Source organism: Nematolebias whitei, chromosome 8, assembly GCF_014905685.2.
Source record: "Nematolebias whitei isolate Nwh7 chromosome 8, NemWhi1, whole genome shotgun sequence".
NCBI lineage: Eukaryota > Metazoa > Chordata > Actinopteri > Cyprinodontiformes > Rivulidae > Nematolebias > Nematolebias whitei.
In genome coordinates this window covers 20,347,482-20,370,175 of record NC_056505.1, presented here as the reverse complement: position 1 = coordinate 20,370,175, position 22,694 = coordinate 20,347,482, and the positions used below count along the sequence as shown (strand labels likewise).

The following is a 22,694-nucleotide window of genomic DNA, read 5'->3' as shown; positions in this document are numbered from 1 at the left end:
ACACACACACACACACACACACACACACACACACACACACACACACAAGTCACAGCAGCAGGATTATTCTTCTGCCCACTAATAAAACAGAGGCATGTCCTCATCACCCAGACGTTTAAGCATACTGGTGTGCTGGTTGAGTGACAGGCTCTTTACAGAATGACAGGAAATACACTTCTCTTTCTGGACTAGTGAAGATAAGACTAAGTGACGTGGCGACCAAGCTTTTATCGTCTAAAATAATAAAGAGAAACCCAGAATAATCTATTCCTTTTTTTAAATCTTCTTCATGTGTGAGGGTGTGTGCTCTGCCCCCTTTCTCTCCTCTCTGATCCACTCAGAGTCTGATGTCATTAAAACTGCATTAACTCCATCTGCACCCTGCCTTTCAACACATCACCATCGCTCAGCTCACAGGTTAAGCTTAGCATGATGCAGATACAACATATAACACAGCTCCACTGTTCATGTGTAGGCTCTTCTTTAGCTTTTTTACACAGATGCTGAAAACAATTTCCACGACAGGATCAAACAAACAAGTCACGTGCATACAAAACATACACGTTTTGGTCTATGGGTTGATAAAAAAGACTGTTTCAGGTTGCTCTTATTGTGTAAATGAACAAGCAACATTACTCAGAACGTATGCCTAATATCTTTATTTGGTTAAATGGTTGAATTCTGTATCCGCACAAAAGCATTTTGCATCATTCGGTAGTATAAATTTCTTGTCAAATCCAGTTATGTCATCCTCCTTGCGGTCTCCTCTCTCCAGAAACATGAAAAACTTGCATTAAGTCACTTTGTGGGTTTTTTGTGCACTCCCAGTAATCTGATCTAGCTGCTCGTTTGTCACTGTTACAAGTTCATAAATGTAAAGTATACAACGCCACATAAGAGAAGCTTCAGTGTTGTGGAGATTTTGTAAACCCACTGCAAAGCATCCTCCAATCCAGCGTATACTTAAGCACAAAGAGACCACCACATCACAGCCATTTTGCTGTGACAACATTGTTTATTGCCTCTTGCACCCTCCTAACCCTCTGGGTTTGGTCTCATTTTCCCAGACTGAACAAAGTACTCTTGGATAATTTGTAGAGTTAAATATTTTCAGAGGTCATGGCTGTGGGGTCTTAAATCTGTGTTTAAATCTGGATCTTTAAATCTATGCTATAAAAAAAAATAATACCAAGCAGTGGTGCTCAAACAAATGTGTGCATATTTTAAGTCAATGTTTTGATATTATTCCAATAAAGTACCTGCCTACTTCACGTGCAGACATGTACATCAGTTTGTACTTACAAACATGCATGAGTCACATTAAAAATGATGTTTTTACACTGAAGGTGACTTGGTGAGGTTGGTGTGGGTCAAAATAATAAGCAGTTATGGCAAAATGTTGCTCTGCTTTATTGTGCAATACAATAATCAACATGTTGACATCAAATTTTCATATTTATTATTTTAAAAATTCATTATAAATGGATTTGTCTCGGGCAGCACGGTGGCGCAACTGGTAGAGCTGCTGCCTCTCAGCGAGCAGGTCCTTGGTTCAAACCCCGGTCCAGGGGCCTTTCTGGGTGGAGTTTGCATGTTCTCTCCGTGCATGTGTGGGTTTTCTCCGGGTACTCCGGTTTCCTCCCACAGACCAAAAACATGCATGTTAGGCTGATTGGTAACTCTAAATTGTCCCTAGGTGTGAGTGAGAAAGTGAATGTTTGTTTGTCTCGTTTGTCTCTATGTGGCCCTGTGATGGACTTGCGACCCGTCCAGGGTGTCCCCCGCCCCTCGCACAGTGATGGCTGGACATGGGCACCGGCGACCCCCGTGACCCAAAATGGAATAAACGGGTAAAGATAATGGATGGATGGATGGATGGATTTGTCTCTTGGCATCCATATTGCATGGCTCTATATGGGGATCCAAAGCTGAGAAATATGTTACAGCAAGAAACAACAGAAATTATCTCAGTTCAGTTCAATTCAGTTTATTTTTATATATCGCCAAGTCATAACAGAAGTCGTCTCAGGGCACTGAACAGCAACATTCACATACATTATAAAAGCTAATTAGTAAAAGTTTTCTATCTAAGGAAGCAGCAGCATGTGGTTTAATCTTCACTTCGTCACAGTCTCCCAGTGAAATTATAACGTGTGTGTTGCCTTTTCACAAGCATTTAGTTTGACAAATATAATATCATTTGATGATTAATTATCAAAGAATTGCCCTATTGTGATGTTTATTGAAATCATAGGTCATTCATCGCATATTTCATTGTTCTGTGATCGATGTAAGTCCCACCACTGTTTCTGCACTGTACTTTTTACTTGGAGACACATACCTTCAAGCAGAGTGATGTACATTTTAGTTCATGTGCGCCTCTCTGGTCCAGGTTCAGTTTTTGAGGTTGGTGATGGTACGGCTGGTGAGTCAGTGTTGGGGGCTCAGAGCCAGAGAGGCCCAGCAGGGTGATCCCATTACCAACAGGACGTACCCCTGAACCTCTAAACTCAGGCTCACATTCCATCTGCTCCACCTCCACCACCACCCCTGGGATTCATCCAGGCAGGAGAGCTTTAACAGCAACAGTGTTTTGATTGGATCTTGGCCACAGCTGGAGCCCGGCGGGGCAAAATGACTCCTACTCCTCCGCCTCAATCAGGACCATGAGCAGAGTCCAGAGAAGGTGTTTGTGTGTTCCTCCTTCCTCACGTGTTTATGGTCCTCGTAGTCCTTCGTGCTGAGTTCACGTCCAGAGTCTGACACTAAACAAGCGCTCACACGTGCACATTTGAGGCACTGAAAACACCTGCATCCCCCCAGTGCAGACACATAGCATGTACAGACAGACGTATGACTCACACTAAACTGAACTTTTTTTTTTCACAGAGATGCTTTGGTCACTCAAACTTGATTACAAGCAGCCAACTTATAGAGCTGCTGCAGGAATAAATGTGTGAAGAATGGCACGCTACCCGTCATTATGTTTATGGATATTATTGGTGTAAACTGCTTTTGTAATGTTTCCAGCTGACAAAAAATAAATAGCTAAATAAAACTGAACTAAAGCTGACTTTAGGATTGATGTGAGCCAGAGCTTAGCATAAAAAAGTTCACTTTTTTAAATCTCAGCTCCTTCTCCTGTAAACTTTAGTACTTTTTTTTTCCTTTTACCGTTTAACTGTATGTAAAAATGTCACTTTACAAGTACCGTATTTTCCGCCCTATAAGTCAAACTTTTTTGCATAATTTACATGCCCTGCGACTTATAGGCTGAAGCGACATATTTATAAATATTTCCCCCATATTTATAAACCAATTTTTGGCTGAGATACAACTGTTTTCATCCATCCATCCATTATCTTTACCCGTTTATTCCATTTTGGGTCACGGGGGTCGCCGGTGCCCATGTCCAGCAATCACTGTGCGAGGGTCGGGGTACACCCTGGACGGGTCGCAAGTCCATCACAGGGCCACATAGAGACAAACGAGACAAACAACCATTCACTATCTCACTCACACCTAGGGACAATTTAGAGTTACCAATCAGCCTAACATGCATGTTTTTGGTCTGTGGGAGGAAACCGGAGCACCCGGAGAAAACCCACGCATGCACGGAGAGAACATGCAAACTCCACTCAGAAAGTCCCCTGGACCGGGGTTTGAACCAAGGACCTGCTCGCTGAGAGGCAGCAGCTCTACCAGTTGTGCCACCGTGCTGCCCTGTTTTCATTAATTCTGACTGAATTTTTTTTGAGCAGCACCACTTTCAGTCACTTTATGGCAGCAGAGCAGTAGTAGCATATGGCATACTGTTGTATCATGTATTAGCTATAATGGCTATAATGACAAATTCAATAAAACTTTGTTAAGAATTTCATTTTCATTTAACCTTTATTTATCCAGGTTAGTCTCATTGAGCCACGAGAACTCATTTTCAAGAGAGAGACCTGTTTAGGGAGCACATGGTGGGGTTAAGGGCCTTTCTCATGGGCCCAGAGTGGGGCGAATGAGGGTGGGGGCAAGTGTGGGTGTTTCACCTACCCCACCCACTATTTTGATGTTGTCGGGGCCGGGGCGTGAACCGGCGATCTTCGGATCACAGGCCCACCTCTCTAACCTCTGCGCCACCACTCCTCCCAAACATTATTAAACATTCATTTTACCAGGAAAAAATCCATCGAGATTATTAATCTCTTTTACAAGGATGTACTAGGCTTGTCCAAAAAACCAGCAAGTTTTAACTCCACCTTTTTTATGGAAATGTTTTCACAGTCCTCCAGTTAATTTTCTCAATAACTTCCATTTTTCCATAAACACATCACCAGGATTTTAGGAGGCAGCCTTCCCTGATTATGAACAACTTGTAACCGTAATATTCCAAATTAAATTTGAGCCCATGGCAACAAGTCATCCAACAAAACAAATGTCCTGCAGAATATTTTTAGTTCTATACAATATGGAAGAAACTAAGCTTTTTATCCATCTTCCATCCTTTTCTGCTTATGTGTGGTTAAGTCTTAGAGATGATTTGATTTGAAAAATTAAGGCTTTTTTCCAGGCAGTTCTAGGAGGTAAACTCTGGAATCCCCTCCCCAGAAACAGTCTTCAGCTTCTTCTTGGTGATTTTAAAGATTCCCCAGATTAGACAGGATATATAATCCCTCCAGTGTGTTCTGGTGGCTCCTGGGGGGCTCCTTCCATCCCTCCACAGTGAACTCTCAGCATCCATCCTAGTCTCCTTTGCTTTTTAACTTATCTGCAAGGCCAAGCACAATCACTTTATGTTGGGAGTTACTTGTATTCAGGATCTTCTTCTTTCTGTCATGATTCATATCTGATGGAAACGGGTGACAAATGAAATACTAATAAACCAGTAAATCGAGAGATTTGTCTTTTGAATCAGGACAAGAGTATCCCTCTCATTCCTGCAGACGAGGCCCTGAACCGTTGATCCATCTTGTGCTCCATCCTGCTATCATTCATGAAAAAGACTCCCAGGTGCTTGAATTCTGCTCAGGCAAAGATACATCACCAAACCAGAGCTTTCCACCTTATACTGGCATTAGAGAATTCAAGAAAATATCAGTGTGAACATTTTGTAGATAGTATTTGTTCTGCTTGGCTTGTGAACTGAATTCACAGTCGAGGATTTGATGCTGAACCAGTACAAACTGGCTTCTTTGAACCCTTTCACATTGGTTGGACATCCCCCATCATTGCATCCTTTTTACAAAAGACCCAAAGGATTATTCTCAGTTAATGTATTTTATATGAACCCTTCACTTTAACTGTGTAAACCCAGCTATTAGGTAAACAGATCTCTATTGAAGTGGAGCTTGTAAATCTGCAGCCAGACGGGTCCTCAAGCTCGAGACAAAGTAGAGAGTTACAGTTTGCCCCTTCTTTTCACTCTGGCCTCCCTCAGAAAGGAAGATAATTTATACCCTTGGTCCGAGATGGAGAAAGAGATGAGTGTGTAAAATGAGAATGACTGCTGAAAGAGTGGCAAAGCTCCAGAGGAGCACGTTCTGCTCTTGCTCAAGCGCTGCCAGGTAGAAAAGCAGAACGCAGGAGGTTTGTCTTCCCACTCTTGTTGTCATGAGCTGACATCTGCAGAGAAATGGGATGACATTGTTGTTTTAGGCCACGAGAAGAAGAAATATTCTGCCAGTTTTGTCGAAATGGGGAAATTAAGGCTTTTTCCCTAAAAATGAACTACCGCAAAAAGGGTGAAGAACTGACTGCAGTAATAACCAAGAGGCGTTCAGGCTCTCCTTATGAGCCATAACCACAATGTTCATTTATGGTCATGTCTCCTTAATATTTAACTAAACAAAAAATAATAATAAATGCAGGAAAAATTAGGTTATTGTCTCTTGTCTTTGTTTGCTCTGTCTGACCTTATCCCAGCCAGCTATGGGTGGATACTCACACGGGTGCCAAGCGGGTGAAAGGGGATTTTGGGGTGCAGAGTTTGTGCTTTCTTGCAGAAGAATAACAATCATTGTATGTAAAGTGGCAGCACTGCATCCAAACCATGATAGAATATTTCCCGACATGCGCTCATTCAAGGTCTGTCTTCAATATCTGAGTTACATCAGTGCTTGGCTTGACACAATGCGAGAACAATACTGGTCTTTTAGTGCCACTGTATCAGTAAATCACTCAAAAAGACCAAAGGCAGGAAGAGCTTTTAGAGGATAACGCTCACTTTGTATTTAGAGCTGTCATCGGACTGTCATTTATTTTTCAGTTTTACTTTGTTTTGCATCGTCAGACTCAAATCTTTGAACAGGATTTATATGACACAGAGATATGTCAAACTAATGAAGTGCAATTTTAACGGAGGCCTCACACACTCACTTATTGAAGGAAGAGAGCATGCTGGGAGATGAATTATAAACACAGCTCTTGATCATTCATCCAACAGAGAAGCTCTCTTTGGCAGGCTGGAGTTTCTTTCTCCTGGTTGCACCTGACTGTGCAGAACCTTAACCCAAAGTAACACTTTTTCTTTGTTCACAATAATGCGTTAAAACCACCTACCATGCATTCTGGAGATACGCCTTGTGCCAAGACACTGAGTACACAAAACTCACGGTGTTGTGGGATATCAAGTGCTAAGAGCTGGAAAGTTGTGAAGTACGACCATGAAGCTTGGGATCACTACATCAGTAAATGGCATCCATGAATGGGTGTATGTGTCATGAACAGTGCTTAGGAAAATGGTAAATATCAAACAAAACCCACACTCTCCATGTTTTCCTGCAGAATATTGTTCAGAGTGTCCCACTGCCTTTGTCAGCTCTTTTTTTAAATCTATGAGGAGCACACACCTGACTGGTCACATGATGCTCTACTGGTGGACAGGATTCAGCAGCTCTGCATGCAGCAAACTTCAATACGCTGCGTTCTGTCATTTCAACAGGCATTAAGGGCTACAGCAGTTTCAGTATTTGTGCAGTGATCACACTACGTGAGCTATAATTAGATGCAACTGACCCTATCTCTGGTTGTTTTCTGTGTGGCTTTCGAACATAAAACCACTGCACACCTGACCAAACGTCATGTTCTGAAAATGCTTCAACTAAGGGTGCACCGATAAATCAGCCACCGATTTATTGGTCCCAATTTCCTTAATTTTGGGAGATCGGCCGATACTTACATGAGAAACCGATTTTACAGATTTTTTATTGTAGTTTTAAAAACAATTGTCTGAACTTCATTTATATTTCAGAGCACTATCGCATGGCCAGTTAAAACAAGTTTGTATTGTTTCTAGGATATTGTTCAAGTGTATGTTTATCAGTAAAATAAGATTGGAAAATTGAAGGTGCATTGTGACCTTATAACACCTGACAGTGTCGCTTATGAAACAAAATTGGTATCGGGCAAAATCGGAATCAGCGGGTCATACTTTTTAGAAGTCGTGATCGGTGATCAGCCAGAAAACTGCAATCGGTGCACCCCTAGCTTCAACAGATGTCTTTGAAACAAGAGTTTTTGGTACCACTTTACAATAAGGTCCCCCTTATAGATGACTAATGAATAGTTTATACATACATTATTTCCTCCATAATCACTTTATAAATCAATAACTGCTTATTATGTATTAATTAATGGTGAGAGAGACAAAACTGAGCAGTTTGTTGCCAAATATTGAGCCAAAACTATTCACCTAAATATTTCATCTAGAGTTGTTATATTACATATTTCAGACTAAGTTACTACCTTGTAAGCACAATAAGCATTTGTAAACCTATTTCTTAAGCATATTATAATGTACTTTATCACTACATTATAAGTATCTACAACTATTATATCCTAAAAAAAAATAGGTTTGCAAATGCTTATTGTGCTTACAAGGTAGTAACTTAGTCTGAAATATGTAATATAACAACTCTAGATGAAATATATAAGTGAACAGATTTGGATCACTATTTGGCAAGAAACTGGTCAGTTTTGTCTTGTCACCCTTAATTAATGCATAATAAGCAGTTATTAATGATTTATAAAGTGTGTATAGAGGAATTAATAACGGATCTATAAACTATTTATTAGCCGTCTATAAGGGGAGCCTTATTGTAAAGTGGTACCAAGTTTTTAGACTTTCCTGGTCGACCTAAAAGCTGTTTCTTCAGTTCTGTTGGTAAAGTAATTTACCCTGACTGTGTGACGTGGCCACTGAGTGTAAAAGCTGTTGATTACATTAAAAAGGTAAATCCTCTCTAAAGATTGTGACAATAAGATCTGCTTAGAGGCCTGCTGGCTGCAATTTAAGTGTGAGCTGTAAAAGAAATATTACTCTCTGATGTGTGAGTTTTAAAACTGGGCAGGAAAAGAGAGGAGACGCTAAGCGTTTCAGACCGTTCAGAGTGATCTTCATTTTCCACTTGTGTGGACTTGTGATGTCATGTGTATTTTTAAAGCAAGCTGAAATCATCCTTAGCAGCGGTCTTGTTTACAAGTTCATTTACATGGGTGTGCAATGAGTTTAAAAGGTTTCTTTGCCCTAAATCTCCAACTTCGTTTTTGGGGTTTATTAATAGTTTAACCCTCTGCAGATGCAACAGACCACAATTAGCCCTCAGTGTTACGTTTAGAAGGAAAGTTAATTTTTCAAATTAAATTCTAATTATACATTGAGAAACATCAAAGAATAGATGGTGAGTCAGAGAATAATTTAGGGCTTTTATTGCCATATTCTGTATTTTAACTTGTTTTTGTTGTGAGTTAATGAGCTTAAAATAAATCTTATTTTCTCACAAACACACACATCTTTACAGTTTGATATAGTTTAGATACCACAGTGAGCTAAATCCATCTAGTTTTATTGAAATCCCAAACTGAGTTATTCCGAGCCGAGACTTCTGGGGTCAGCTGATATCTGGCTCACGTTGCCAGATATCAGTGACAACAAGGGGAGGACAGAAACAATGCATACATCATGTCTGGAATACTAACTGCAGACAAACAGACGCTGCTGCACACACATTCACATGGGACACATATTTAGTCGAGAGGGTCCAGAAGTTTTATGTCTGAGCGCTCAGCTCCTGCTGAAGGAAGAGGGTTATTCTCTGGAGTTTGGGGGTCTCAGCACATCACCTTTGTTGGCATCACTGGGACAGCTCTCTGAATTAAACCCTGTAACTCACAGGCGGTTTCCTATGCAACTTCTGTTTCGTGCCTCTCAAACATGAGACGTTATCTTCACCTCACTCAGTCAAAACGTGACAGTTCATATAAATGGCTTTTCGCAACAGTGACAAAATGTCTTAAACAAGATAACTGCATGTTCGGGATGATTAATAGTGAGCAGATCATTTCTGCATGAGGTCAAAACTTGAATGAATCCAAACCAGATGAATCATTTTATTTAGTCTAGCTTTAGGGACGCTGTCAATGTCTTAATGTCTTTTTAGTCGTGCATTTGAACCGAGGCTGACAGTATAATTTGGCTTTTCAGTTGCTGCTTTTCTCTTTAAAGTTGATTCAATAGTTTGGAGTTGTTTAGCTGTTGTCAGGAGTTACCTAATATGTACACAAAAGTATCTTACATTGCATTTGTATTAGGTCAAACATCACTACTAAGACACCCAGTGAGCCTAAATCAGGTGGATATAAGTTTAAAACAAAACATTTTCTATTGAAAGAGCCTCCAGTGTTGTTCTTCTTACCAAGAGAGAACAACAAACTTAAAGTCCAAATCTTTTACAACACACAGCATCAAAATCATGGAACTGTTTCAAGGCAAAAACATGCTAAAAATTGATAAAACGTATGTTACTCGTCACCTTATTCACCTGAGTTTTAAACTATGATAAGAGCATTTTGTACTGGGAATGAAGAGAGTTATAATCATTATGGTCCAACCTTAAAAAATTACTTTGTGCAATAAAACACAATCCAACTTTGGAATCTAACGCAATATTTTGAGGTCTCGCTCAGTCTGTTCATGCTCAGTGTATCTGTTAGTTATGACTCTCAGCTACCACCACAACAGAGTTTAGCTCAGTTTCTGTAAAATCTGACAGAGTTCAAGATAAAAAAAATTTTGTGTGTGTGTGTTTTCATGAGATATTTTGCTAACGCATGCGCACAAAGACGCGGGCAAACTCACAAATGTTTCACTTCAAAACATAAATTCAGCTGCAGGCCAAAAAAAATAATTAATGTAGGTTTGTTTGATTTGCACCAAAGTAAATTATGTCAAACAGTCATTAAAAAATGTGTGCAGTTTATCTTTGCAGCTTCTTGTCGTTCATCATCAGTTTCTTGCTGTGTGAGTTTGAAGGAGCACAGGTCGGCTTGTTGACCAAAAAAAAAAAAAAAGAAACCCTCAGTGAATGCCAGCAGAGGAGTTTGAAGGACAACTTGTGTTCTTTGTAATCCAGAGCTGAGATAAGAGCTGCATCCACCACGTCAGCCCCTCCTGGAGCCCCGCGGGGTCAGCCGACCCCTGCTGAACTGGAACTATGATCACCCGGTCCGTTTCATAGCCTGACAGGATAAGACATGATTGATGGCAGGGCATTGTTTGCTTCTTGCATGGGCTGAGGTTTGTTAACGCTGCTGTGAAGGTGGGAATGGTTCCGCTTGAATTATTTGTGTGCGAGTCCTAAAATCGGCCTCTGATTCTTCTCCCCTGCATGTGTGAGCTTTCATCTGTGTGTGAGTCTTCACACAGTCTGCGGGCATGTGGAGATAAGGATGAAGGGAGTGGAACACCATGAATAAAAGCATCTTGTCTTCCTCCTTCTGTTTCATCTCTACACTTAGTCACATTTCCCATTTTCTCAACAGTTTTCTCATCTTTCTGTCCCTGTGATTTGTTGCACAGACGATTAACTGCAGTTGAAAATGGCCTGTGCAAGAATTAAACCCTAACTTTATCCCGAGAGCGTCTGAAAGCAGACGTCACAGCGGTCCGTCACCTGGCAGCATCTCTTGGTCAGGCCCACAAAGTTGGACGTGAACTGATGCAGGGCTCCTGAGAGTTTCCCAAAACGTGAGCACAAATCCAAATCTGTACATCTGTTGTTCAACTTGGAGCATATTTCATTTTACAGTTAATAAATCTGTCCCAGAAGCATAAAATGTCCTCGAGTAAATCAGCGGCTTTAAACGTTTGACCTGTTTTTCCCCCATAACATAATTCTTACATTATCAGCTGCTGCCGTGCTTTTTACAGGGAATAAATTTGAGATGGTCTTATAAAAAATTTATATCTGTAAAATTATTCTTGCTTGCTTATCTTATTGAATTGTTCTGCAGTCTCTGCTGAAGAGTTCGAGACTAAATGTGCTTTGCATCAAAGTTCATTTAGTCTGAATTGCATCCCTTTTAAAACCTTCTTTTTGCCTTTGCGTGGTAGAAAAGCAGCTATCTTGTGTGGCTTTGTCATCTGCACCACTCAGCTCCTGATGACCGTCTCTTAATCTTATCATCCCTTTCTGTCAAACTCACGGAGCGTGCATACTTATCTCCAGTGGTGCAAAATACAAACAAACCGAAGCCCCCTCAATGTGCATGAGGGCCCATTTTATTTCCCTCTGTCAGGAGGAAGCAGACGTGAAACAGAACCACATGTTGGAGCTAACACTGAACAGATCTGAGCGTTTGCTGCTGAGTTCTGATATGTGGGTGCAGATGGATGAAGACACCTGCAGACAGAAGTACACAAGGTGTGCAAATGGTACTCATGTGTAATTTTTTTTTACTGACAGATCAAAGAGGAGAGCTACAGCATCAAGATAAAAGTGCAATTAGTTTTTTTTTTTTTTTGGTGTTGTTTACCAGGCAGTGATTAAGCTTATCTGTTTGGTGCAGAAATTCTGAGAAGTTTTTTTGTTTTGTTTCCCAGGGAGTTTCTAAAATAAACTGTGTTTTGCTGTTAATCAAGATTTAGATGCTGCAGATAGATTAACACAGATTAGCTTTTATACTTCTAACAGGCAGTAATTAGTCCCATCTTTTCATGAATTGCATGTCGGCTCCCGGTGCGGGTTTTAGTCTCACAATATTACACATGCACACTAACTCCTCAGTAATCGTTTGGCATATTTTAGGATTAAAGTTAGTTTATGTTCAGTGTGCCTCGGGGGTCTCTGTGTTGGTCTTTTTAATTCCTGCTCTTGCAACTCCGAGCATTTTCCTATCTTTCAGTGATGATATAGCTGTGCTTTGGTCATTTGAAATTATTTAAAAATTGTTGCAACACATACACCAAACACTTTTTTCTGTTGTCTTGCATTGGTTTAAGAAAAGAAAAAAATAATTCTGGTAAAATGAAGCTTATGAGCTGATGGGATCTTTTGCATTTCAAAAATTGCTTCATATCAGTTGTCCTGTATGTTTGGGCTGTTCCTTCATGTTTATCACCCACCGTCAAAAGGCAGGGGATAATGTTTTTGCCTGTCTGCATTCATTTGTCAAGTCAGCAAAATATTTCATGAACCACTGGATTTAAAAAATAAAATAAAATTCTCTATAAGTGATTCTCGGATGTGCATTTACAGCTGATGTCAGTTCTGTAGAAATTGAACTCTGATTTGGTTTGGTAGTAGCTGAGAGTCATCCCAACACAGAGTCCATGCACTTTTTTTTTTATTAAGCAAGAGCTTTGTTTTAAACTTTGTCATTAACTATCAGAGTCAACTCTGTCTGTTAACATAATATTTCATGAACCCATGTAGGGATTTTAATGAAAATTACAAAGAATAATCACTTTTGGAGTCAATCCAATTCAAGATGGCCACTATAGCTAATTGACTTTGACATTCCCAAAAATTGCTTTAACTCATCAATTTTACAAACACTGAGCTCAAATTTGTCATTGGTAGTAGCTGAGAGTTATCCTCAACATATATTCTGAGCATTAATGGATGGTGCAAGCAATCACATTATTATTATTATTATTATGTTAATTATATTATTATTATTATTGTTGCTGTTGTGCAGAACTTTATTTTCAAGGTTTGACCGAAACAGCTGAACGCCAGCATTTTTCAACATGATGATTTTAGTTTAAAACTCGGGCATTAAAAGCGGCGAGCGATGTGGATTTTGTCAAGTAACACTAGGCTTTTGTTTAATTCATGTCATTTTCAATTTTGTGCAAGTTTTAGAGATCATAAATCATGACTAAAATGTTTCCTTTGTGACGTGTGTTACCTCATTGAGCTGCTGACTTTATTACAGGGGTTGAAACTTTACATCTTGCAGGCCAGCAGTCAGTCACCAGTTAACACTGTACTGGATTGCTGCTGGTTTGACCCCCAGCCAGGTGTGTGTGACCTGCGCTGCTGTCTCACATCTTGGCTGCGGTGTTGGGTTTCTGCGTGCCTCTGGGTGAGACTACCTGAGTACACACGCTTTCCTTTCCACAGCCGTGCCCCCCTGAACCCAAAAAGCTCAGCCGGCTTTGATCCCGCTTCACGGCCCCTGGATATAAGTGGGGTCTAATCCCCCAGAAAGCCAAAGAAAGACACAGAGGAATGCTTGGCACACAGCACACCATTCACCCAGGGATTAGACTGAAGAGCTCAGCTTCACACACTCATTTACTCACTCATTCTTTTGGAGTATTTATATGTGCAGAATCGCCATGTTCACATGCACATATATGCAAATGATGTGCTGCGCTTTAATCTCAGCCTCAGTCAGCCTCTGCAGCTGCTAAAAGAAAACCAGGTCAGTTTGAATAATAATTAACTTATTAAATCATCTGAGCCAAAGCTGAGATCTCTGAAATATTTCTCACCTTTTCTCATGTAAAAATAAAGACGCAAATAAAACAAGACACTGAATACAAAACACTTGTTCTTTTATGTTTTTCATTCCGAATAGTTCATTTGAAATGACGACAATATGTTCGTAACATCAAAATACAAGCGTAACCTTAAACGTTGCCTCCTTGCAGCATGATGCTTTTTCTAATTAATTTCTAATTGAATGGATGTCCTTCTTCCCAGTGTTGCAAACATCTGCAGAAACCAACATCTGGTTTTATCCCCACACCACATTTTTTTCTATACTATCTCTCCTCGAAGGAGAGAACTGTCTTTAATTACGGTTTGACTTTTTGCTCCAGCAGGATTATGTGTGTCTGCAAGAAATAGAAAGCGTGGAGGCATCGTCTGTCAGCACGCCGAGAGACTGAACTTAGTAGTATCAGGTGGAGGAGCGTGTTGTTCAACCGTAAAGCCAAGAGCGGGTAGTTTCTGCCATGTGTGTGTTGAAATGTACAGAGAAATGTCCTGTTTGAATATATGAAGAGTTATGCTCGCATAACATTGAATGTGGAGAAGAGTGTGCTGAAGATCTATCAATCCTGCCTTGAGTCTGGAGTGTGGAGCTTTTGATATTGATCCCGCCGCTGCTTTCAGAACTTTCACACGTGTGACTTGCACATGTAACGGAGACGGATCATCAGGACGTGGATTTCTTACGACCCTATAGAAGAATTATTTTACTCTCCTACCTGGGAGTATTTATAGTAATGACACCATGCTGAAGTTTTTTCTCGGTCATAATTTACTCACAGGGTTTTAGATTTGAGCAGACCAGATGAGCTGTCTTTGTCAGGGGTTTGAGACCCTGCTGTTGAGTCAGATGTGTCTGTGCAGCCGCAAACTGTACTCAGCAGAGGACTTCTTCAAACGGTAAATAGCTTTGATTCACAAACGCAGCCGGCTTTGTTTTCATCAGCGAGACGTCCATGTCTGTTTTGCATTTAAACAGGATCTGCCATTAGGGAATGTTTTATGGCTCCTTACACTTAAAATGCACATACAGTACTAAAATAGTGTAGTGACACACTTTAAGAACCTTTTTTATGCTTTAAACAAGCCTACCTATCAAAGCAAGCACTTACCGGTAAGTTAGTATCATTCTATATTTGTGCAGACAGAAACCTATATATCTCATTAGATTGAGCAATTCTAAATATGTACGTGAACCTATTTTAGGATCGTTCTAGGTGGTTTGGATATCTACAATTCCTCAAAGGATGCAGAGCATAAAACTGGCTTTAACTGGTCTAAAATTAGCATTTGCAAATTTGATGCTTGTCATTAATATTTAAATGATCCCTTATAGAAACTACTTTCTGCACAATTTCTCGTCATTTACTTATGGTTAACTAAAAGAAGTCAAAGGGACCTTTAAAAAAATGACAGCTGTTAGCAGAGCTTTGCATTTCATTTAAAGAAATTGCATTTCTTATAAAAATACAGTGTGAATGCTTATTGCTGAATAACTTGCTGAAAAACATCTGAAATGAGTTAAAAACATGCTGAAATGTAGCTGAAATGGAAGGACAGGCCTAAATTAGCATGCAGGTGGAAGCACAAAAAACACAAATTTGCTTAATTAGGTTTAAATAAGCATAAATTAGAACAAAAATTAGGAAATTAGCTCAAAAAGCTGAAATTAGCAACAAAAAAAAAACAGCTGAGAATTAACTGAAAAGCCATAAAGAGCTTAAACTACCAGAAGGAAAAAGAAAGAGCCGAAATGAGCTCCAAAAATGTGGAATTAACTGAAAAAGCTAAAATTAGCATGAAAACAGCTCTATACGTAATAGATGTAATAGCAGAAAAAGCTTAAACTAGCAGAAAAAACCTTAAAGGAGCATGACGAGCTGAAATTAGCATAAAGAAGTTTATTAGGCTGAAATGAGAAGAAATGACCATAAAAACTAGAATTTATCTGAAAACAGTTGAAATTAGCTAAACATGCTAAAAGCTAGCTGAAAAGATAGAACAAGCTTAAATTAACAGATAGAACATATTTGCCCAGTTATGCTAAAAGAAGCAGACACGAGCACAAAAAAGTAGAAATTATCTGAAAAAAGCTGAAATTAGCAAAAAACAGCCGAAATAAAGCAGAAAGAAGTTTGAATTACCAGAAGGAAGTGGAGAGAGCACATTTTTTCTGAATTAAGCTGAAAAAAGTTGAGTGCAAAAAAATGTGGAATTAGCCAAAAAAAAAAAAAGCTAAAATTTGCCTAAAACAGCTAAATAGCAAAAAAAAAAAGTTGAAACTTGCATAAAGCTGAAAGGAGCATAACAAGCTGAATTAGTAGAAAGAAGTTAGAAACACAAAAATGTAGTTAGCAGAAAGAATTTCAAAGGTTCATAAAACAGCTGAAAAAACAGCTGAAAGTAGCTGAAAAACAGATTAAATTTGTACAAGGAAGCTGAAAGAAGCTGAACAAGAACAAAATGTGAAAGGGGCAGTAAAGGGTTGTAAACACATCTAAAGGTTTGAAGGATGTAAAATGAGCTCAATTCATTTTCTTTGAAGAAAAAAAATGGCAGAAAAGGTTAAATAGTTAAAAAAAATAATAATAAGCTAAATTTGCACCAATACCAAAAGTCATTACACCCTTATCCTGAACAAGCTGAATGTTTTGATATAGGATTTGTTGAAATAGCGAAAACATTGTGGAAAAAGAAAGATGCTGGAAAACGTACGGAAGAAAAATGGATCACAGTAGTGTGAATGATTCAATAAGCATTCACACTACTAAAACATAAAATTCCTCGCACATTTTAATGAATTAGTTGAGTGAATCGATTTCCTTCTCATCGATCAATATGCCTTTTAAAGTCAGTAACATGTTTAGATGCATGTAATACAACATGAAGCTGACGCGTCACTCAAAGATTACTTTTCAAACTGGTCTACGTTATTTGTAATTCTGCTCATAACTGAAGCTCCTGGCAATCATTTGACTCCCTGCAGGATCGAAATCACAGCAGTTTTACACAGAAAACCTTGTAGCAATGTAGGATCAAAAGTTCACCCAAGTAGCCAAAACAACCTACTTTATATGAAGGGAGAATTTTATTTCCTACTTCAGCTAATTTTGAAATAAGAACTTTGAATTTTTAATGAATGAATAAAGGAATTATTCAAGGAGTAAATTAACTAATGTGAAGACTTTTAAAACAATCTCTTTCTATATAAAAACACATAAAATCAGTTGTAGAGTGCACGCCCAATGAACCAGGACTTTCCCCTTTTTTCTGTTTGTGTTACAGTAAATGGTTATAGCAACATTTTGCATGCATACGATCCATTCACACATATCATACTGTAGACTATGGTAGCCACTTTGATGCCAAAGCCTCAGGTTCTCCTTGACCTCATTTCAACAAACTTAGTTTACAGAGAGCTACATTTCAAATAACTGGAAAGTCCATTTTTATGTAAGGCTAGAGACCCAAACATAGAAAGCATATTTAGAAATGTTTTGGTTTTAATATAACTCATGTCTGTATGAACTAAGCCTTTGTATCTGAAAACATTTCTCCTGTTATTACCCCTCAAGAACAATAATGTCATCCAGTTCGTTTCAACAGCTGTTAAAGTAAAATGATCCTTCAATAGACTGCAACGCTCAGGAGACGTTATCTTTCTACATTTTGTTTAATTTGGCAAACGTATTTGCAATGAAAGCATGATAACATGTTCTCACTGTCTCCTTGTCTTTTTGTTCTTCTATTTCAAAACATCAGCTCCAATGTTTTTATTAAAAACCGTCCGAGCTTTACCGAATACCCCCACGGTAACACGATCAGAGCTTGCCAAGGTAAAATAGAGCCTCAAAGAAATAGTTTGTTACAGCGGAGGAGGAGCACAATAATTTGCAGGGAAAAAGGTGATTCATTGGATGGCCAAGCAGAAGTGAAGATTTGGCTTCCTTCTTGCCACATGTCCACAGCCTTCAGTATATTTATAGTCCTGTAGAGTGGGCCAGGTTAATGGTTTGCTATCGAAGCAGGATACCTGAACTAGTTCTGTCTGCTGCAAACACTTTAGGTTTGAACAACTGCTGCCGTCACAGTGGTTGTGTTGAACCCAAGCATTTTATCTGGTAGTCATGGAGTCTATTGCAGGGGACTCAATAGTTTTTCTAATTTACAAGGGTAGTAAAATAGAAAATATAGGTTACTGAGCACTCCTTCTTAACAACAGTTTTATCTCATGTTTTCTCACACAAATCACACCACAGGAGGGAAATTGCATTTGGCAGGTGTGGACACTGTCCTCAAAGCAGCAATCTGTAAGCATTTCAATCAGCCCTGTGTAAATATACTGTATTTTGGAGTATATGCATCCTTCAGACCCTAAAGGAAAAGGTTTTCCTCACCCAGCACTGACTGTGACTGACAAATATTTGTGGGCTGGTCGGCTTTCTGCACATCTGCCAATGTGTCAGAGAGCTGGAACACCTGGCAATTTCTGTTTCGTAATTAACAAGGTCATAGTCAAAAATTTAAAGGGGTGTTTTTGCAGAGGGCAACAGTGCATGAGCTTCACCTATGTGCTACAGTTGGTCAAACCACCATTTTTTTAATTATTTGTTTTAGTCTCTTTTGTTGATTACTTGGATAGTTCAAAACGCTTGGAGCAGCACTGTTCAACTAAATTGCTCAGGGGGCCACAGTTACTGAAAGCCAAGAGCTCAGGGGCCAGACATCCAGCAGTTATTATCATTAAGTAGTTTGTTTTACAGTTTTAATTTTATTTTAATTTAAAAATGAACCCAATGGTGGGCCGAACTGAGCTCACCCGTGGGCCTGATTTGGCCCCCGGGCTGCCAGTTGAATAGCCCTGGAGTAGAGCTTTCCTTGTCTTAAGTAAATGTATCCACTGTAAGAGCTTAAAAACAAGGGGCACTTCAATCTAAACTGCTGGTATAGTCACTTACAGCGTTTCATTCAGTAAAAATCTTACACTTTGTTTGAGTTGGAATCTCAGTTGGCAGAAATCAGCTCTGATAATGACGTCATACCCAACTTAACCACATTCCAGTTGCAAGTCAGAACAGTGGGATTTGCTAATAGTTGTGCTCAGTAACCAGGCTAACTTCTATTAGCTATAGAAGTTTTTAACAAGTCAGGAGTGAGTTTCAAGAGAAGCTTGTTCACGAGTGACGGTAGGAGGAAGTGGGAGATGAATCGACAGAGCAGGGCCTTGTCTGCAGTAATGAAGGTATTGCTCTGGTCTCTTGTAGTGAACAATGAACTGGACCAAATGGCAAAGTTCTTGATTTACTGTCTGCATTCTAACTTCCACCTATATGGCCATAAGGTACGGATCTGGACCTATCATGTTATGTGCTTAGTTGAACCCAAGGTGCAGGTGGATACAGGGAAACTCGAAAGGTAAAACAAGAATAGTATTTATTAATGAAAAACAAAAGCTGATGTGGCAGCAACCGATGCTAACCAACAGACAATGACAAACACCTGGGGAAAGGACAATCAAGAACAGGTGGGAGTGGCAGGATCTGGAACAAACCACAAATCCTCACAGGACTGAAAGAACAAGATGCTGGATACAAGCGGCTGAAATGATGTTTCTCTGTAGGATGGTTGGGCTGAGCCTCAGAGATGGGTAAGGCGCTCTGAAATCTGGGAGCACCGCTGCTCCTCCGTATCAAAGAGAGTCAGACGAGGTAGTTTGAATATCAGACATTAGGCCAAGGAATGTCTCCTTTTCCATCCTGGACCAGTTGTCTCTGTGACCCAATTATTGATCAGCAGCGCAAAATAGATGGATGGAAGTCGATTACATCTTTTTTCACATTTATGCATTCAAACAAGGTTTAAAAACATATTTAAACAACATGTTTACTAAAAGAGAGTGGACAGATATGTACAACTGATTAAAAAATTTTTAAACTGATAGAAGAGCAAATAAAACTTTATTACTGCAGCTATCTTCATTGTTGTGCATAACACAGTATTCACAGTAAAATGTACCTGAATCTGTACAATGGCTTGTGAATCCAGCTGCACACATATGGGCAAGGTGTGTTGAAAAATGTTACATTTTGTACATTTTCCTGTTAAGTTAAAAAATAGGTATCTTGAACTTAGACTTTAAGAAGAATATAATTCAATTCATACCATGACCTTATGCTATTATATCATTATAAAGCTAAAAATAAACAAAACAATCAGAGCACAGTGATGTTTTGCAGTTCACTTGGGCTTAAGTAAATCAACATCCAGTAAAGCCAGATGTTTTTGGTTTTGTGGATAATATAAAACCAGATGTTTGGGGTTTTTAGAGCTATCTGTTGCTTAGAGAACTATAATTAAGAAAGAAAGCAAACAAACGAAAGGAGTAAAAACTGCAAAACGGGAAGAAAAGTGAACGGCACGCCTGGTCGTGTTGCACAATCAGTAAAAAATGAAGAATTAAATGTAAAAAGAGATAGCAGACCTTTAATTCCCTGAGTGACGAAAGAAAATTGGACATAGAGCTGCGTTTTATAACCCATGTGCATCAATATTCTCTTTTGGCTGTTGTAGTTTAGATTAAAGACAAAGCATTGTGCTGCTTAGCACAGCAATCATACAGTTTAAAGCTTATTGTGCAACAACCATAAAACTTTAATGTCTAAATAATCCTGCTGCTACATACTAGTTAATAAAAATTTATATTTCTGGCCATCATCCTTTTATTGCACTTTTTCAAAGGTCTATTTGAGGTTTAGGATCTGATAAGGGTTGAGTTTAGGTTAATGAGCTTAGGAATGTGTTGTGCAAATAAATATCCTCACAAAGATGCCCATTTAAAATACCTGTGTGTGTGTGTGTGTGTGTGTGTGTGTGGAGGTCAAATTCTTGTCCCTGGTGTATTTTAGAGCTATTGTTTGTCGACCTGTTGTGCGAGTGTTTTGGCTGATCTGAGTGAACTTTAATTACCGCTGTGGGTTGTGTTTTATTGGAAGAGGTCACAGGCAAGACGGTCTCCTCCCTGTCACAACCTCCAGCAGCAGTGTGTGTTTGTGTGTGTGGTTTCATCCAAGCTCATTTTAGCTGTTCATGGTTTTTTGTGTGTGTGTATGTCTTCTCTGAACAAACTCATTAAGTTGTTCACGCAGAACAAGGATCTTCCAGAACAAATTTTAGAGTTATTGTGTCTCATTTAAAAAGAAGTGAAGAGTTTTATTTCTGCTTTCAAGTAAATGGTTCTAAAAATTGCTGGTTGGGTTTGTTGTCCTGCCCACATAGTTTCTGATCAGCTTGCTGCACGTTGACAGCACCCACCGCCAGTTTAAGCCACTTTATACAAACCGCATGCAGCACTGTTTGTTTTCATTGAGACACTGAGATTTGTTTCTGCTTTAACATATCTAAGGTTTTATTTTTTAATTTTTTTTGTCATTTGTGGCTAACATTACGGTACACATCATATTAGAGGAAATTCTTTTTAAGTTTGCTTTAATTTTTAGGATTTTTTGTTTTTGTTTTATGCACTCAAATTTGCATAAACAACACATTTTTATAGCTTTTCTTGAACTCACACTGCCTTTTCTTTTGTTGCAACAGCAGTTTCTATAAATGGGCAGCAAAATAACTAAAAATAGAACTCGGCACACTCATACAGCTGAATGCTCATTTGAAGTGAGCTTTTGAACATTTATTGTTTTACCTGTTTAAATATGTATTAGAACAACCTCATTTTGGAGAAATAGAGCAGATTTATTCATCCATTCAACCTTTATTTATACAGGTTAATCCCATTGAGCCTCGGGGACTCATTTACAAGAGAGACTTGATTTTAACAATGAGTGATGGCAACAGTGGGCAACAATAGACAATCATAAAGAATGTGTAAAATTTGAATTGTTTTTAACAAGTGAAAATAAAATGGTAATTAAAAGGAGAAGTAACTTTTAAAAAAAAATTTTGACAAGCTAAGATTGAAAGGCAAACAGCTAGTCAATGGGGTCTGTACAAGTTTTTTTTTTTTTATATATGTATATATATATATATATATATATAAAATCAACCATTATACAACCATAAAATTTGCATTCCATGTTTAATCCTGGGCAGCACGGTGGCGCAACTGGTAGAGCTGCTGCCTCTCAGCGAGAAGGTCCCTGGTTCAAACCCCGGTCCAGGGGCCTTTCTGGGTGGAGTTTGCATGTTCTCTCCGTGCATGCGTGGGTTTTCTCCGGGTGCTCCAGTTTCCTCCCACAGACCAAAAACATGCATGTTAGGCTGATTGGTAACTCTAAAATTGTCCCTAGGTGTGCATGAGAAAGTGAATGGTTGTTTGTCTCGTTTGTCTCTATGTGGCCCTGTGATGGACTTGCGACCCGTCCAGGGTGTACCCCGCCCCTCGCACAGTGATTGCTGGACATGGGCAACAGCGACCCCCGTGACCCAAAATGGAATAAACGGGTAAAGATAATGGATGGATGGATGGATGGATGTTTAATCCTGTTGAAATATTGTGATATTGCTGCAGGAAGTGTCTCAGGCTGCACCAGAAGTGGTACAGTTGCAGCTTTTACTATTTGTGTTGCAAACAACTTCTGAACTCTAAAGAACAGTGCAATATAAAACTAACAGCAATATGAAAGCTTATTAAATAGCATTTGCATGAAACACTATAATTTTTTTTATTATTTTATTTTAGTTTAAAGTTGTTTTAAGATGGCAGCAATCCATTTTTGGTCTTGGCCACACTAAGGCTAGCTGTTAGCTCATCAACCTAATCAAATTCAAGCACTGTTTTGACAAAATGAGGTTCAAAGGACTACTTACAGAGGCTTGGGGCAGCTGTGACTGGGTATGTTTACATGGACAAAAGTAACCGGATCAAATGGCCGGTCGGAACAAAAGTGTGTCATGTAAACGCTCCGTTCGGGT

The 22,694-nt window shown here is 39.1% G+C and overlaps 1 protein-coding gene across 1 annotated transcript in view; it reads left to right on the top strand.

Moving 5' to 3' along the window:
• Positions 1-22,694, top strand: part of emid1 (EMI domain containing 1) — a 54,500-nt gene that overhangs the window by 13,972 nt on the left and 17,834 nt on the right. The window lies entirely within an intron of this gene.